The sequence below is a fragment of the Melospiza georgiana genome, chromosome 1, assembly GCF_028018845.1.
Source record: "Melospiza georgiana isolate bMelGeo1 chromosome 1, bMelGeo1.pri, whole genome shotgun sequence".
In the NCBI taxonomy this organism is placed as follows: domain Eukaryota; kingdom Metazoa; phylum Chordata; class Aves; order Passeriformes; family Passerellidae; genus Melospiza; species Melospiza georgiana.
This window is the reverse complement of record NC_080430.1, coordinates 116,904,036-116,916,757: the sequence shown is the minus strand read 5'-3', so window position 1 is coordinate 116,916,757 and position 12,722 is coordinate 116,904,036. Positions and strand designations below refer to the sequence as shown.

Here is a 12,722-nt window from a genome sequence, read left to right as displayed (position 1 = left end):
TTTTGATGGCGTACGTCTTGTAATTAATACAGCTGAAAATGTCATTATCTCTGAACAGGTAATCCACTAAAGAAACAGCAGGAACACCTAGTCAGTTCAGTTACTAGGGGTAAGGGCGGAAGATCTGAGCATCTCCTAGAAGAATAACTTTACAATTGTCACAGCAGAAAGAAAAGCTTCCAAAAGAACAAAGCTTTCAACTCATACCAAGTCACTTCTGCATATCAACACTGACTAGCAGCTGGGATATTATTGAACTGTTGATCATTGGCTTTGGTTTTTTGTAAGCATTTACCAATAAAAAATAATCACAAGAAAAGTGAGAGGCAATCCATACACCTCTGCCCTTCAAGTCATCTCCACTTGAGAAGCCAACTGCAGAACTTCTGGTTGACATGAGACAATGCAAAAGCCACACAACTCCTTTAGGTATCTGTGTGGTTTCCAGCAGTGACTCCCAGAGCCACCTGGGAGACAAAGAACAGGGACCACACGGGTTGTGACACGGAGTACTTCACTGGACACGGTACTGCAGTGTGATGCCACTATTCTCCTGTGGACAGCCAAACAAAACATTGGCTCTGATCCCTGAATATTCATAAACATGCCCAAAGATTCTCCTTCCCATCAGCATTTTCTTCACCATATTGGCTTGGAGACTATCGTAAGGTGAGACTTGACTGCTTTTTTATCTTGATGAATGCTCATCTTCCTTCGACTAGGTCAGAACTTCAACATTAAATGATGGAAAAGGCAAAGTCCTAAGGGGATCCTCCTAGCAGTTAGGGACACCTTAGGGTTTGAAGGTGACATACCATGCAGACAAAACAGTGCTGAAAAAGACAACTTATTTCTCTTTCTGCAGCTGATGACCTTCACGTGACTAATTATCTGAGAAAATGCAAAACGCTGAATAATAGAACTCCAGCAAGGGCCAAATAAAACCCAAAATATCTCAAGAAGCAGCAAGAAATGGTGATTTGCTGTTTATAAAATTTTGTGTAAACTGAATAAAATTCTAAGACTTAAGAAGGACAGAGTTCCCCAGGTATGACTTCATGGTAAAGAGACTTTCTTGTAGTCTTTGGAGTGCAACTGTGTTGAGCTATACACAGAGATGCAAGTTTTATTCACTGACCTCTCAAAGTATCACAGCAAGCTTTGTGGTCCTCTTTTTCCCCTTCATCAACTTCAGATACTGTTCACCAGAATCACACTAATATGGCTGGGTTTGAAATACTCTGAGAAGTGTGGAACGAGCTGACACCAAACAAAAGAAAGAAGGAGATCACTCTAGTGGTGAAAGAACAATTCATCTTACAGGATCTCATCCCCTCTTCCTCTGCCTCTTGCGATTTTACATTTCTTCCTATGTTGGCAGGCCAACTCTTGGTGGGACCAACAATTTTGGGTGATTATTTCACGGCCAGAAATACCCTGCCAGACTCTCTCATTTCATTGCTTCTCTCACAAGCACTCTGCAGATCTGCATCCCTCTTATTTTCTGGCCTTCGCAACGCTAACCCCACTTCAAAGACACAGCTCATAGGGCCGTATCTCCCTCCACTAATTTCCATCCACATGCTGCTGTCCATGCTAGGCTCTCCATCTCTACTTTTGCCTCTCCACCAGTGTGTCTGCACTGCTTTCTTCTGGGCAAGTTCTGTAGTCTCTCCTTGATGTCTGTGAATATCAGTGACCCCTTCTTTCCCCACCTACCCTGTGCCTGTTCCTCCTTCCCCAATGTACGCCAACCCACTCACCCCAGACTCTCAGTAACACAAATCTCTTCACTAAGCAGCTTCCAAACGCGGCTCAGCAATGCTGCTGGGCAGCATAGCAAGTTCAGTCTCACCACCAGCCACCTTCTACCTCCACTCAGCCTCATTTTTCTAGAGTGGCAGTGAATATACTTAGTCTCCAAACTCTGCTATTCTAATTCTTATGAACTAGAGCAGCAGAAATGGAAGAAGTAGTAGCAGCATAAAGTGCAAATTCAATAATAAAAAACTGCTAAAAATGCAATCATCAGCCAGAAACAAAGGAAGAATAAAGAAAGACCATAGTCTTAACTATGAGCTGCTGTAATGAAACCACCTGTGACGGCGTTCTTGAGCAAAAGGTATCCCTGAAAGTGAAAAACCTACTACAAATGATGAAATTTCACTAACCCGGAGATGTGCAGCCTTGTCATCTGAGAAAGTGCGTTAAAAGAACAGCAGAACACATGGACCAGTTGAAGAAAGAAAACCACATTTTCAGCTACTTCAGCCGGCAAACAAAATGAGATCTTGCATTTTCCAGAGATGCACTCTGAGCGTAAACCACAATGGCAAGAAAATGCTCACCCCCATTTTCCCCTTGAACCACCAGGGACATAACTGTTCAAGATACAGATTAGAGGGAACAACCTGGTTTAGAGGAACAAGGTTTCCATAGCTCGTGGAAAACAGACATCAGGCCTATCACATGGAACACGCGATGTCCCATGTATTACCTGCGGCACAACCACTAAGATGAGCACATACCCATGAATTCATGCATCACTGTTCTTTCATATAGGAGTACAGCTGTATTTTTATATCATGTAGCCGAGCTGTAGCACGGCGTAAGAAAAGCTGGTGCCAGCAGAGGGAGGCAGTTGCTCTCCAGGACACGCATCTTCACATTCCCCGATGCACAGTAGGAAGCCAACGAGTTTGTTTTTGTGGAAGTGAACTCACCCCTCAGCCATTGTGTAAATGTGGCTTTAAATCAAGCTGTAATTAGAATTTGCTGTATTTCACAAAACCCCTCTTGTGCTCCTCTTTTCCAGCTCTAGACAGGAAAGAAATGTATTTGTGAAAGAAAAAAGGAAAAAAGTTTATGCCTCTTCCCAGAGCATGTCCTGGCATGCATGCAAAAGCAAGTACAAAACATAAAACAATAAGCTTACAGGACATTCAATCTTCACATTACGTAGGTACACAAAGATCTCTCAGCTGGTCCACTGTTAAATGTCAGCCCATTATTACCAATATTCTGCTTCACCACATTAACCTTGTCAAAAGATACTAACAGTCCAACCCTTGGAGTTTAGCTTCTCTTCATAAATTTAATTTGCTTGGCAGAAACAGAAGTGGAAAACCTCTGCTAAAGACTCAGGCAAATTAAGACTGCCACGTAGCCCTTCTAGGACAGATTTTTTTTTCCCCTCTCAACTTTTATAGTCAGAGCATTCCTATTTTTAACCAAATAGCCTTATCCCCCACTAGCAGTATTTCTATACTTCAGTAAATCCAAAATAAAACTCTGTGGGTTTGTTTTTTTTTTTTTCAAATCTACTTTACTATAATACAGGTTGCACAAGGTGGCTTTATTTTGTGTAAGTTCTTTATAGACTAAACTGCCTAATTCCACTGTGCTTTACACTGCCATATACAGAACTGCACAGCAAATAAAGTTGAGTACACTCAGAATAACAAACAGCTTCAACTGTATTTTGATCACAGGCTTACAAAGAACTTTATGGTGGTGACAACAGCAGTGGATACAATGGTAAGGTGGTGCAAGGAAGTCAAGAGGACATGCCCAAGGGCACACAGCAAGTCAGCTGCTGTTTTAACAACAAAAAGTTTCTGCTCTTAATCCAGATCTTCCCAGTCAGTCAAAACCTACTGATAACTATCTGGCCTTATAAAAGTTTCAGGTCCTTTAGAAGAAAGGAGCAGAGACAACTGCTAATTACCCACACACAGACATCTAACCACTGCCTAAGATTAAATGATTTACAGAGTAACTAATTTTTAGGAGAGCCTGAAAAGTGTGCCTTTTCTAAACCAACTTATTTCAAGAACATATACTCTAGCAGCCTAATACTCTACAAATCATCTGTTATGCTGCAAGTTTTAAGAAATTTAAGGTTGATTTAGACAACTCAAAAGATAACCCCATTCTGAAGTAATTTTGCAGTTTAATCTTATAACGCAAAAGACCAAGGTGAGAAAAAATATTGGAAGTACATTATCCTCCTACACCTGTAGGAAAATTATTAGATTTGGTTGGTTTTGTTTGCTGTTTTTTTGGCTTTTTTAGCCAATACTACCTCTTCCTGAAGCAGGATAATGAAGTTTGGTTCAGCACCAATCCAAAATAACAATACAAAAATTCTTACTATGTGCAAAGAGTTTCTGGTTTTGAAACTTATAAATCATCTCAGCAAAGCTCAAAGGTATTCATTATTCTAATCCTTACTCTATCTCTACTGATACATAAATATAACTGTTTAAACATCCTGTATACAAGAAACCTAAATTTGCCACAATCAAAGAGATCCTAGGTAAATTTATTTTCTCTCACCTTCTTTGACTTGTAGAAAACAAGAGCTGGTTTCTTTTTCTGTAAGTCTGAAAGTTGCCACAGTATAATGCCATCTACAACTGTGTGAAATATTTTGGATATTAATGTCTAGCCAAGCCAGCAATTCAGGAAAAAAAAAGGGAGAGAAATCCCATAAAGCAGGTAGTGATTGGTATGGAGCCCTCACTACGAAAGGCAAGTCTTACACTACCTCTGAAAGCAGAAGCATACAACAGGATTAGCCTTATCTTATTTAAGTTTCCTAACAGCAAGACTGCAGCCTCCTGACAATACTGTTTCCAGTAGGACTCAAATTCCAAGTAAGAGCAATTCTTAAAATAAAGTAGCTATGTCTGGCAGAGCTGGAACCATGAGGACAACATGAACACCCAAACCAGTTTATTCAGGTTTGACTCAAGAGGAAAAACTACATTTCAGGCTAGACAAAAATAAGACCAAACATACCTAAAGAAGCTTCCAGACTACCATTTTTAGGTCATGCCCTGAACTTTTTCCTGCATTTCAATTCATATGTAGGAAGGTCAGATCATAAAGTGGATTCCACTGTGGCATTTCAAGTCAGATTATTCTCTACATAATAATTAGTGTCGTTCTTCTCATCACTTGCAAACTGTTTTGCTAGTCTGAGAACATTTTTTTGTGTTTATTTCTGAGAAGCTTTTTTTAATCCCTTCAAAGTACCAGCATCCTAAGCACAGCTATCTCATGCTCCATGAACTTTAGTGCAAATGCTGTAAGCGTTTCCTTTCTTCTTAACAACTTCATTACAGTGTTTACACAGGAATACAGTGCTTGTACTGTAACCATGCAAAGCAAATATTCTGTAGTAAATGTAAGCTTTATTCAAAGTGAGGCTTTAGAAGTCTTTATGGCATCATCCAGCCTGGATTGCCAGTGCTAGTGCAGAGAAGATGGCAAAAGGAAATCTATAATGACAGACCTTTCTGCTCACAAGAACTTTGGAATGGTCAAACAGAAAACCTATGGGCCAAACGTATTTCCAAAATGTGTCTGCACCTCTTTGCTAATCCATGACACCCCGACCTATCCCTGCAAAAAGGACCTCAATTCCTCTACACTGTCTTCTCAAGCTGTTTACTCACCATGAGATTGTTAAGTATATGAGAGAAAAAAGGCTGGAGGATTAAAAAACCTGGATCGCAGTTGCATGAGAAATGGAAGTAGAACTTTTCTTCTTAAAAAGAACATGTCCTTTCGGCAAGCTAGCAATTGAGTTGTGATTTTCCTTCTGGTAGAACTGTGTCTAGTAAGACCAGGACACAGACCACCAGTAACAGACTTCCCAAAGAAACACAGCATTCAGGGAGAAAAGCAGTCTCAAGGATCCCAAAGGGCCATTCTAGAGAAGACCTTCTGCCAGAAGTAAAGCTCTTAAGCAAGACTGAAATCCCATTAAGGCAAAAAACATAAGGAGAGGAAAATCAACAGCCTCTTATAGTGGAGAGTTTAAATAAAGTCAAAGCTATTAGTGGAGACAGTGAGGGACCAGAAAGGAAACAAAGGCAAAATAGTTGGTGCACAATGAAAATCTGCAGAGTTGGCTTCACTTATGAAGAAACACCATGGTTCTCCTCTAAAAATTTTTTGGGGCTCATAAAGAACTCTTGCATTTTACCTCTTCTAGCAGGAGTGAAATCAAACAGTATGTAATATTCAGGGCTTATTCTGTGCAAAGTAGAAAATGCCTATGCTAGCCATTAATGCTCACACTGAATGAGGGCCTGCTTTTTGGTGCTGCTCTTTCTTTTGTTTGTTTTTAAGGGGGGGGGGGGGGGGGGGGAAAGGACTCCACTGAAAGGAACACATGGCCATGTATGTAAATCTTCTTTTGCTGATATCACTACCATAGACTTAAGTACTGTAATTCAGGAAACGTAGAAATTCACTGAATGATTTCATGAAAAAAATATCACAAGCCCACTGACCCTGCTATTTTGAAATCCAATCTAGTATTAATGGCAATAAAGCAAAGAAGAAAACCCAACACCACAACCTCAGAGATACAGTGGTGCCTGCATAAATCAAAATCACCAGTTTTGGTTTGTGGGACAGAAGTTTACATTTGAATGCAGCTGGACTGCAGTCAGCTAGCCAGCTCCCACAGCAGCCCCTCCAAGCTGTATTGATTTCCAGGGAAGAAAAGGCACCGTAAATCTGCCTGAGCAGCATTGCGTCATACTTTTGGTTGGCTTGAAAAAAAGCAAATTAAATGTTTTCCATTAGCATGGTAAAGAAGCTATACAATTTTGTTTTTATTTCAAATAGAGTCTCAAGTTACAGAACACTTTAGCTAACTCTGTGGCGAGGACTACATGCTCCGTGTTTGTGAAGCCAGCAATTCATGCTTATGTGAAACCAGATGTGTGCACTGCACAGTTCCCAGGGCTGGGAAGGGCTTTTAAAACGTGTTGCTGTTGATTAAAAAGGACTCTGCTTTTCACTTAGATCATGGAATATACTGAAGCAGAAACAATACATTTTTTCAGAGAAGGGGAAAGATGGGAAGAACAAAGGGTCAGAAGCAGAAGAAAACTTTAAGGCTATAAAAACCACACACACAGGATAGCATAGAAGCAATGCTGTAGTACAACAAAGAGCAGCACAGTTCTAATAAGCAATAACCATAACGTGATTTGAGGTAACAAGAACTCCTTGATCAATTATTCATATAATTTACAACAGTTACAGCTGCATCAATGAGGTAAACGAAAAAAAAAAAATAAAGAATCTAGGGCAAATATAAAATCTTCACAGCTATGAAGTGTCCTTGATTTTCACCAGAACATTTGGCTGTCTTGTATCATGTGTTTCTAGTTAGCAACAAACCCCTCCAACAAAGGGAAACGAGACAGAGAGGCACAGAACAAACTGCCTTGTTGGAAGCAGCGAGAGTGTTCAAGGCTGCGTTTCACTCATGGATGCTTGCAGCACCAAAAACCAACACTACACTAACACTGCTGTGCTTGAAACCTAGCCACCACCCCACCTAGATATGTGCGCCCCATGGGATTGTGAGGATACCTTCTGTGAAGTCTTTACTCTCTCAATGCACAAATCTGCACTTCCAAAATAAATAAATAAATATTTAAGTAACTCCCAGAAGAAATGCTGTGTCTTTGCAACGTATGGTTATCTCAACTTGTATTGCTTTGTGTACTCCTAAGGCAAATATAACAAAGGGAAATGTTACAGAGATAAGTATTTCTGGATGGGTTTTTTGCCCTCAGTTTGAAATCGCTTTGTAATCACCAGCAGCAGCTTTTCTGCTCTGTCAGGGTTTGAATACAGTGTCCTCAGTAGCTCAAGATGACCTTGCTAGTGGACTGGAGAAACATGAGTGCAGCCGAAATCCAAGAAATGTGAAGCAAAGGGATGAGGGGCCCAACTGTGCCTATGCACTCACCCCCAGTGCGTACAACAGATCATGAGGGAAGGTTTTGACTTGAAGCACTGACTCTGCTAATTGGAGAACTTAACAGCAATTTTGATTTTACTCCATGGATGGAAGGACAACAAACTTAGATCTAGTTCAGAGCTCTAATTTAGTTTCAAATTCAGATCAATAAAGGATTAACTAGAAAAATCTGCAATTCTTCTCAGATGAATCAAGAAATATTCATTTAGGAAGCTTTCCAATAACAAAGTCAGCACCTTGCAACAGGTAGTTTTTAAAAACGGAGAAGCTGACAACTTTAGAAGCACCTACATTCAACCCTAAATAAATCTGTGGGAAACATCTCCACTACTACTCACTTTTTTCAGCCAACTCTCTACACTTAGTTCAATTAATCTTGTCAGTATGAAGGAAAGATCCTGCATATATCATCACTACATTCAAAACTCTGGCAAACAAAACCATAGCAAAACCATAGTCAAATCTCTCTAAATGTATGTAACTGTAATATTGATAAGTTCAACAAAGTTCTTGGGGTCACATGTCCTTTTCTTCCATCAGTATTTATCCTGTACAAGCAAAAATGGATTGTGGATGCTCAGAAATTACCACAGTGCTGATAAACAGAAAATCATCATATAAAAACCTCAATCTCCTCCCATTGCTGAAGATACCAGAGAGTGTTTCCATATTTTTGTGGCCACTCAAAGTGAGCTCTGAATGTGGCACTTGAAGTGGGATATGTTTCTAAAAACAGAGCATGCTGTAGAGCTCAGAAACAGCCTGTTCCCTTGCCAACAAAGAACTGCAGATGTATCTAGCACTAATAATCTAAGGAATTACTTCTGGCTCTAACCTGCAATGCATATTATGTTGTTTTCCTCTCCCCTCCCCCAGAATTTGCTATTACAACATTTGTGTCAGGTAGCAAGGAGCTATACACACAAAAGAAGGAGAAAGCTCAGAGAGGCATGCACTTGAGTGTTTATTTCAAAAGAAGAAAAATACTTATTTTGAGAATTGTATCACACAATTCAATTTGTTTGAAAAATGAATCACTTTACCTTGGTGTAAGACTTCTGAACTCCTGTTAAGGCTGTCTGGCCCGTTAGGAGGTCTTCACCTTCAGCAGAGGTCTCCAGATCAAGGCAGATCTCTTCACCTGGAACTCCCAGAGGCTCCCTGCAGCAATGCCTGGAGACACAGCAACAGGGAAGGCATTTAGCTTCATCATCAAAGCCACAGTTTTAGAATGGACAAGAGAGCAGTGTCCTTAAAGCTGCATCTTGGTTTAAACAATGTAAATTTCCAAAACCAGAAGCCTACATCTTCTTTTGGAGACTTAGAGGCTGCAAAGATGTGTTTAGCAATACTGGACAAGCATTCAGCCAGCTATAGATGATCTCTAGCCTTTATATTGCCAGTCCCAACAGCACAGCCTCCAAACTCTGAAATTTAACAGGTGACCTATGGGTATCGATTCTGAATTTCTCTCATGTCATTATTTGCCCCACACTAAACTGCTCAGAGACATGCAAGGGAAATGCTCCAGGACAAAGAGCACAAGTGTGACACAACATCTTCTTAAGGGACTCATATAGTCCTGTGCCCCTGCAGGCAAGAAACACCACCTAGCTTCCCTGCCAATGACCTCCACCCAGCTGACAAAGCAGTCCTTGTTGAAAGTCCACTCCCAAACACTGCCTTATGCTTAGAAAAAAATAAAAATAAAAATCCTTAAATTCCACCATCAGAAGGGAAGAATAACCACATTGCCTTACTGAAATGAATGCATTTCAGCACTGCTTTTTACATGCAAAACAACCATACAGAATTTGGTAGTTTACAAGATGTGACCTAAATCCCTGTTTACATTCTTTTTCTCAAAATGCCACCTGAGGTAAGACCAGCTCTAATCACACAGAAAATGTACTTGGGTACATGAGATTTCTGTGGTTTGGTTTTATTTGACAGTATGTGGTCCAGCACCCTTACTGGCACAAGCAGATGGCACAGCAGCTTCCTTTAAGCTAACAATTCTGAGTGGTTTCAAATTACTTTAATTTTCTAATCAGCTATTCACTCTAGAAACAGGAGGGCAGTCAAGTAACAGACCATGAGATGAAACACAGGGCTCCTTTAGCAAAAACCTCAAAAATACATGCAGAAACAGCTTAAGCACAAGTTCAAGAAAAACATTTTTGGTCTCATACTGTTAACAAACCAAACAGGCAGCAATATCAGTCAGGTATCAATCACTCTTTCTTCACTCACAGTCCTGCTTTTTTTTTTTTTTTTTTGAGTCTAGACATCAAATCTGACTGAGTTTGGGTCCTGACAATAGTAGACTGAAGATAAGAGTTTGTTTGTGTTGGGTGGGTGGATGAAGTCTCATCTTGGGAGACTGCCTTTGAAACAGTTGTGCAACAGAAACGAGTAACAATGGGGGGATTTCAGACAGATTGGTATCTGCATGTAAGGATTTAAAATTAGAAAAAAAAAAAAAAAACAAGAGGAAGATGAAGGCATAAGCATATTCAGAGTGACACAGCATTACAGCTACACAACTATTATGAGCCTGCTGTAGTAGTGTTACTATGGAATTTGGTAAAAGATAAAAAACCTTAAAGCATGGCACGAAAAAAAATGTTTTTCAACTTTGCCTTGTTTAGTACAACAAAGCACAACAACAGATAACCAGCCAGAGACACACTCTTGTACTACTACAAATTATTCTGATATACAAATTACTGTATTTAAGCAGCAATTATGAAGGATGGTCATTTCAGTCTAAAAACCAAAGCAACTGTGTAGCAAAAGGATCCCTGTAAGTTCATACTTGACAAGTCAAAGGGAAAAAAGTGAAGACAGTCATTAGCTGCAGCAAGTAAATCTGTTCCAGCCATGTTGCTTGGCCAATAGCCTGAGCAAGTCCAAGTACAAACACTTTTATTTCCAAGTTGAGTGACAAATTTTAACAGCTGTTAACTGGTCAGGACAGAAGACATCTCCAAAATCCCCAGAAGACTGCCAGACATACTGCTTAAAATCAAACACTTGTGACAGTATACCATAGGGAAAAAAATGTTGCGACTTTTTGTGCAGGTAAATATTCAGCTGCACAAATTCCTTCCCTTCCGCCTGCTGAAATTAGAGTTCCTTCTGTTTTGCTTCTCCACTAAATTGCTAGTTTAGAATCTGCAAAAAATATGGTCCCAAGTTTATATCTGGTGTTAGTAATGTTACCAGTCTCATAAGGGAAATAAATATCACTGAATTGAATATATTCATGTTTAAAAATTAAAGTATGGTATTGAATGTGTGTGTATGCATCTGCACAAATATATTTATATTAACTAGCTGAACAGTTATGTGTCAGCTTTTCTAAAGTGCTCAGAACTGCACTTTAAAAATATTTTTATGAATCTGTTTTGTATTTATAGACTACATCCTGAGTTTCAGCCTTTTTCCAACAAACTGGAGCCTTTTATGACACATGTAGTTTCCTGCTTTGCTGTCCAGTATCAACAAGTCTTTAGGCTTTTTTTTCTGAAAGGACTTTTCATCCTCAATTGCTATGTTCTTCCTCTCCTGCTAAGTATAAAATCAAAGTTTTAATACTTACAAAAATATACATGTCACGGAAGAGAAGCCAAATGTAATTTAGAAGGATTCATGAATTAATGAATGAATGGCACTCTTATTCTAATAATCCCAAAGGCATCAATCTAAACCTTCAAACCTGACTCAAGTCTACCATGAGGTTTCCATAATACAAACTAAAGTCTTTAAAAATGTAGGATTTCCTTAGAAAGAAATAAGCTGATATGGAAGCTCAGCAGCATATGATTAAGCATTTGATAACTTGGTGCTTTGATAAGGAGTTACCTTAACCTCTGTCACAGGGGAGAAGTGTAAGTCAGGGAACTGCAACTAGGCAGCTGGAGGAATCCAACTACTCAAATAAGTAAGATATACTTTCTGTGTCAGAAAAAATATATATGAATGCTCTCTGCAGACAACCCTCTCTGAGAGAATAAAGTTATTTAACAAAGCAGAAGAGGAGGAGAAGACCTCAGTTTTATACATAATTAGAAACAAGGGAATATCTAGCAATGTGTATTGTTGAAAACTATTCAACCTTTTTAATGCAGACCCTACATTTCCACAGGCAGCAGGTACAGACCCACTACTCTAACATCTCTCTATAATTTTCAAGTAAAAATCTCACATCAAGCATAAGTTAAAAGGTATAGTCAATTTAGAGAACACAATTTTCAGAAACATTAGTGGAGTTTCGTTAGAAAGGGTCCATATCCTCTAACTCTGGCAGCTTCTACTCGTGCAGACAGACTTATTTTCATTTACATCAACAATAAAACTAAGTTTCAATCTGTTCCCATATTCAGCATTAAGTCCCTGAAGAGATGGAGGAATCAAATTAAAGATACACAGAAAAATCTCAGGTCAGGCCCTTCCCACAATTAATACATTCATACTTCACACATCACTACTTTAATTATTAGTCTATATTACTTTGTTGGCTAGTAAAAAGTATCTTCAGTGCTGAAGCTTTTACTTCTGAGGTGGAAAAACATTTATGTTTTCTGACTTGGTACCCAGCTGTTAGAAGTATTTATCCCAATTCAGAACAAGACTAATAACTTCATTGCAAAGTAAGGCACCTATAAGATACTAAGAGGAGCCTTACTACCTGCAAAGTTTGATGAAAATACTGCTAATTTTCCCAAGCAGGAGTTACATCCACTGGACTACTGGAAGGTAGCAACATCTTTCAAAGTTTCAAGGTTTCACTACCACCATCCTTGCAGCTGCACCTCACTTGAAGACTCTGGCTCAGCACAGCTATCTAGCCACTGTCAGGAAATGCCACATTGCAGAAGAACAAAAGTGCACTAATCTCCTAAACATTAATTATACTGAAACA

General features: G+C 39.3%; 1 protein-coding gene across 2 annotated transcripts in view; it reads right to left on the bottom strand.

The window, feature by feature from the left end:
* Positions 1–12,722, bottom strand: part of FAM110B (family with sequence similarity 110 member B) — a 112,661-nt gene that overhangs the window by 73,602 nt on the left and 26,337 nt on the right. For both annotated transcript variants that reach the window (XM_058031729.1, XM_058031743.1), the window contains exon 2: positions 8,839–8,968. The gene's annotated coding sequence lies outside the window, so the exon portion shown is untranslated. The remainder of the gene's footprint in view (positions 1–8,838; positions 8,969–12,722) is intronic.